The sequence below is a fragment of the Engraulis encrasicolus genome, chromosome 4, assembly GCF_034702125.1.
Source record: "Engraulis encrasicolus isolate BLACKSEA-1 chromosome 4, IST_EnEncr_1.0, whole genome shotgun sequence".
Classification (NCBI taxonomy): domain Eukaryota; kingdom Metazoa; phylum Chordata; class Actinopteri; order Clupeiformes; family Engraulidae; genus Engraulis; species Engraulis encrasicolus.
The window spans coordinates 17829541-17834540 of NC_085860.1; the positions used below are offsets into that span (position 1 = coordinate 17829541).

Sequence of the window (5000 nt, forward strand, 5' to 3'; positions counted from 1 at the left end):
CGTGTGCGTGTGTGCGTGTGTGTGTGCATGGTACTGGTATGTCAGTCACCCAGCACTTCATATGGGCAGCCACCTTGACATCATCACCAACACATATCCCATCTTGACCAGGTTGCCTGAAAAGAGAAAAAAAATGCAATTGCAATTGTGAAAGTAACTTTTAAGTCAGCTCAACAAAACAAATGAATGAGCTATTTATTTTATTTGGGGGGGGGGGGGGGTGGGGGGTCCTTTGATATTTCATGTGAAACCTCATAACATAGTTCATCTAATCATGATACGGCTAACCCCTACCCAGCCACCCTGACAATGCCAACACACACCCATATAAAAGACCAAGGCTAACCTTTACCCTGTCTGATCATCTGTCTGTCTGAGTCTCTGTCTGGGTGCCTGACTATATAACCATCAACTCTGTCTGTCTGTCTGCCTGTCTGTCTACCTGCCTGTCTGCCTGTCTGTCTACCTGCCTGTCTCCCTGTCTGTGTGTCTGCCTGTCTGCCTATGTTTGCGAGTCACACTCAGATTCCTATTTGTTATGACTTTACTGTACCACCTCCTTCACATTGTATCGGCCAATAGCATTAGAGCTGAGCTCTGTTTGTTTGGAGTGTCTGCCAGTAGCGTCGTGGTAACAGCCAGAGGGAAGCCGCTTCCTTCCTGTGTGTCTACTATGGAATCTTTGGCTCCATTCCAGAACAGCGCATGATTCATGATCGTTTCACATTAAATTCCTAACTTTATTAAGTGGACCAAGACTTCCTTCATTTTTATCCCCTCAGGTCAGTGAAAAAAAACCCTGAAAAATGATTTGTGGTTAATCTTAGATGAGCGCTGCACTGGGTCAATAGCATTAAAAGCCCTCTGGCTGCTCTTGATCAAAGCGCCCCCATCAACATTTATCACATTATATTTTCAGACATCTTGTACTAATTTGTGGCCACAATGAAATGTTTGATCCTGACAGGCTCATCATCCTTACAGCACAACGCAACATAATATGACATAATGCATCACAATATCACGCAGCATAACATGATGCAACACAAAACATTTATATTTCAGCATGTCCATGAAATTGTACAATGAACTGTAATGAGCTTGGTAAATTAAGTATGTTTGGTTATTTATCACAAGACAATCATTTGTCAACTCATGCTAGAAATGCATCACATCATACGTCATAGTTGCCTAATATCTTATCCTTTGCCTCCTTAATTTGTTTATTCCATTCTATTTGACATCTGACATACAATACGGTAGGTCCTGCCATACATTCAGTTTCATATTTTTCAAGCTTCATGTTTTTTCACATTTACCTGTAGGCTCATGTTTTACATCATGGTAGGCTGTTAAAATTTCGACCAGCAAGGTCTTCGTCAAGGTGTCCACCTGACACCTGACGAAGACCTTGCGGGTTGAAACGTGCCATTTTTCACATTTAAATCACGACAAGGGAGCTTTTGCGGTGTGTGAATATTTTTCTCCTTTTCTCCTTATACGTTTTTTGATATTCTGCACCTGTAGCTAGTTGTTACTTTGGGATGTGCGCGCACCTTACACTTTTTGTTAGACTGTTAAAATTCCCACAACCTTCAGCTAATTTCCATGCCCTTTGGCTGGTGGGGTCTTTTGTAGCTGTTACTGTGTGTGTACACCAGAAACAACCTAAGCTACCAAGTAGCTGAGGTCATGGAAGAGGTTTCGCCATGAATTTGGCGTATTTGCTCTGGACGTAACATTGAAATGTTTTATTTAGCTAATCACATAACGGCTATGGCTTGTCACGCTGGGAGATTTGAAGATTTGAACATTCCAATTGGATTTTGCCAAATGGCATAATCACTGAAATTTGCGCAGATTGCTTTTGGTATACACGCACAGTTAGACGTACAGTAGGTCTGCTGAAACTGTTAGCCAGACACATGACAGCCTAATGCCCCCTGGGGGTTTCAGGCCCCCTGTTTGACTGAACTTGTGCTAGTGCTTCCCTACACTTGTATTAATACATGTGTGCGCGTGAGAACATGCATTTGTGGGTGCATGGTGCAAATGTGTTTGTAGGTGTGTGTGAGTGTGTGTGTGAGTGTGTGTGTGAGTGTGTGTGTGAGTGTGTGTGTGAGTGTGAGTGTGAGTGTGAGTGTGAGTGTGAGTGTGAGTGTGAGTGTGAGTGTGAGTGTGAGTGTGAGTGTGAGTGTGTGTGTGTGTGTGTGTGTGTGTGTGTCTGTGTAGCTATAACTACACGTAAGCAAAGTTGTAAGTGCTACAAGCTGTGAAAGGACAAGAGCCTATCTCTAGGCTATTCAAAGTTGCTGATGTGCTTAACACATCGTAATCGCTGCATCTACAAGGTCACACACGCACAGGCACACACACACACACACACACACACGCACTCGCACACACACACACACGCACACACACAGTTTTGGTACTGCCGTTTAATGAAGTGTCATAGCATGGTCATTAGAGGCTAATTGATTTTTCCATGGTGTGGTTTGATTTTCAAAGAGGAAGCTTGTTGTTTTGTCTACACGGTCAAATGCTCAAGGTCATTCACATAGCAAACTGGCAAACAATAAATCCTTGGAGTTGAGTTGTGCGGTGTGTTGTGTTGTGTGCTCTGCCAAGAAAACAAAAAAAAAAACAGAAACAAAACTAAAAAACACCATGGATACGAGACAGCTAATTCTCATAAAAACATCAGAGATTTTAGATTGCCTCGTAATGAAAGGAGAATGCCCGTCACCAACCAAAAGAAAAGAAAAAAGAAAAGCGCACTGAAAGTAGACGTGTTGATGAAACGAACATGGCCGCCTTAGTGATAAGACTGCACACGGCACACACATCACCTAGCAGCCGTAGCAGCAAACGTAGCCGTCACGGGGCAGGCACACAATGGGAATGCCTTAGTGGAACTCCACATGATTGATACTCTACTTCCTACATTTGTTCCACTTGAAGATCGCCCCGTGATTCCTCTCATTCCTCTCATGCCCTGGCTAGTGTAATTGTACACCATTATCACAGTAGCCATCACATTCAATACCGCATAGTTTACTGTATGTTACAATGTTTTTGTTTAAGTCTACAGTCTAAGTGTAACAGTACTCAACATCCCAGTATTATTTAGTAACAATCATCATTTTGTTAACATATCTTTTACGAAATGAAATTCACAAGTAATATCAGAAAAAAAAATGTTGGCCACATGGCATAGAAGCCAGACTGACCAGGAGAACTAGGACGCATATGTGAATATGAATATTATATAAAGATAAAAAGATTAAAAAATAAAGATATGAACATGTTTTAATATAACAAAAGGTATTATACATACCGTCTATAGAGTATATAAAAAAGCTTCCTTCCTACAATAATTCTTTATACTTATCTGGTATAAGGAGTGGGCAGGTAAAGGATAGGATTGGGATGCATAACTTAGTGGTTATTTAGAAGTTAGAAATATATAGCATACTGTATAACATATAACATATATATTCTTTTAAAAATAACACGCCTTTCTTCAACCTTTAACTTCAGGGAAGGAGTGTGTGTGCTGGCAAGGTAATTAAAGTTAGAATTAGGATGCATATCTCAGTATTTATTTAGTGGTAGAAAAAGAAACATATATATTTTTTAAATCCCTCTCTTAATTTTCTTCTTACTTTAACGTCAAGAAAGGAGTGTAAAGGCTTGGCAGTTGAGTCAAAATTAGAAAAACGATCTCCGGATCTCATTATATTTAGTGGTGGTTAGTAATACATATAAAGATATATATATATAAAGGTCCCTCCTAATTCTCTTTTACCTTTATCTGGGAGCTTGAGTGAAGTAGTGTAAGGGTTGGTCCCCTTCCTCAGCCGTGCTGGCCAATCATATCAGCAGCAATAAATATTTGAGCCGAGATAAGAACTAATTTATCAAGATATGCCCGTTCCAGAGACCCTCTCCACATCTATCATAGTCTCGCTTGACATGGGAGTGACACTGGTGAGTGTGTGTGTGTGTGTGTGTGTGTGTGTGTGTGTGTGTGTGTGTGTGTGTGTGTGCGCGCGTGTGTGCGTGTGTGCGTGTGTGCGTGTGTGCGTGTGCGTGTGTGTGTGTGCGTGCACGCATGGGTGTTTTCAGTGTTTCCGTGTGTGTATCTGATGTATTTGTGCCTTTATGGACAGCTGACAACAGTGTTTTTTCTTCTTTATTTAACGCATTAAAACTAATCGATTAATTGTGGAAAATGGGAGCATACTGTGGGAATGGCACATTTACCAACACTCATATATCTCTTGCTTTCTGTCTCTCTACGTTTGCGTGTCTCTGCTTTCCTATCTCTCTATGTGTGGGTGTCTTTGTGCCTTGTCCTTCTCTCTCTCTCTCTCTCTCTCTCTCTCTCTCTCTCTCTCTCTCTCTCTCTCTCTCTCTCTCTCTGTTGTGTGCTTGGTGTATGCTGGTTGTTTTGTCTGTGTTTGATAAAACCCTGGGAAATGAAATGGAACAAAATGCCGCTAATAAAAATGAAATGTGCGGAAAAAAAATTCACAGCCTCAAGTTATGCATTTTAAAGATGTTTTTAGAACATCATCTGCCGTAAGAGTTGTTTAGGCAAGGCAGAAAGATTACCATGTTTTGATCTTTTTTGGTATTTTCTGATATTGCTGAGAGCTGTGTGTGTGTGTTTGTGTGTATATGTGTGTCTATCTGGGTGTTTGCTTATGTTTGTGTGTGGAAAAAAACCCAGTCTATGCATGACTGTGTTTGTGCCTGTGTATACATACTGTCTATGTGTACACATCTGTCTATCTGTGTGCATTGGTGTGTTTGTGTCGTATTTGTTGCCGGACTGTGTGTGTTTGTGCGTGTGCGTGTGCGTGTGCGTGTGCGCGTGCGTGTGCGTGTGCGTGTGCGTGTGTGTGTGTGTGGGTGTGTGTGTCCGTCCGTCCTGTGTGTTTTAATTCCTCTTGTGGGGATGTTTTCATTATCGTGCCGTCCCAGCCTGTCCG

At 41.6% G+C, this 5000-nt stretch overlaps 1 protein-coding gene across 1 annotated transcript in view; it reads left to right on the top strand.

Moving 5' to 3' along the window:
- The window catches only part of zfpm1 (zinc finger protein, FOG family member 1), a 157641-nt gene that overhangs the window by 81347 nt on the left and 71294 nt on the right, over positions 1-5000 (top strand). The window lies entirely within an intron of this gene.